Here is a 701-nt window from a genome sequence, read left to right on the forward strand (position 1 = left end):
GATGCTGCTTGGCCTGCTGTGTTCATCCAGCTCTGCACCTTGTTGTCTCGGATTCTCCAGCATCTGCGGTTCCTACTATCTCTGAGTGAGTTTGATACTCTTTCTAAACAGCTCATTTGATTATCAAAAGTTTTCTACTAAATCCTGATGGTTAAAGTGTTATAGATATCTGAACATTAGAATTTGAAGATTTATCTCTTTTGGAAGACAATCGATTAGTTTCGCCAAACCTATGAAATCAGTGGTATCTCTTAATCTTTCAGTTGAGAAGAATTGTTAAGCACCGATGTAGTTAATCTTCAGTATTGCATTTTTTCTCTTAGGTTAAGTAAACTTTCTCCTGAGATCTATGAAGGCTCCTTGTTGCGTCGGATTAAGTTCAACTCATTTGTAGTTATCAGTGTTAGAAATGCAGAACCACTTTATGAGGCTCAGTCCATCATCACTGGGATGGATCTAGTTGCAGGTGGACCTGTTACCATGTGGCATTCCCAATACCTGCTACCCAGTGGGCGGCTTGTGCTGCAGCAGGTATCCCATAGAGGGTGGGGCAAGGAGGCTCTCAGTCAAATGCTATCAGTGCCTCTGCCCACTGAGAACCACCCCTTATTCCAGCTTCTGACCAACCCTACCCCCTTCTCCCTGTGACCCCCAACCCGAGAAACTCCTCCTCCAGATTCCCGTACGTCCTCCACTATCCC

The sequence above is a fragment of the Rhincodon typus genome, chromosome 29 (assembly GCF_021869965.1).
Source record: "Rhincodon typus isolate 14 chromosome 29, sRhiTyp1.1, whole genome shotgun sequence".
In the NCBI taxonomy this organism is placed as follows: Eukaryota; Metazoa; Chordata; class Chondrichthyes; order Orectolobiformes; family Rhincodontidae; genus Rhincodon; species Rhincodon typus.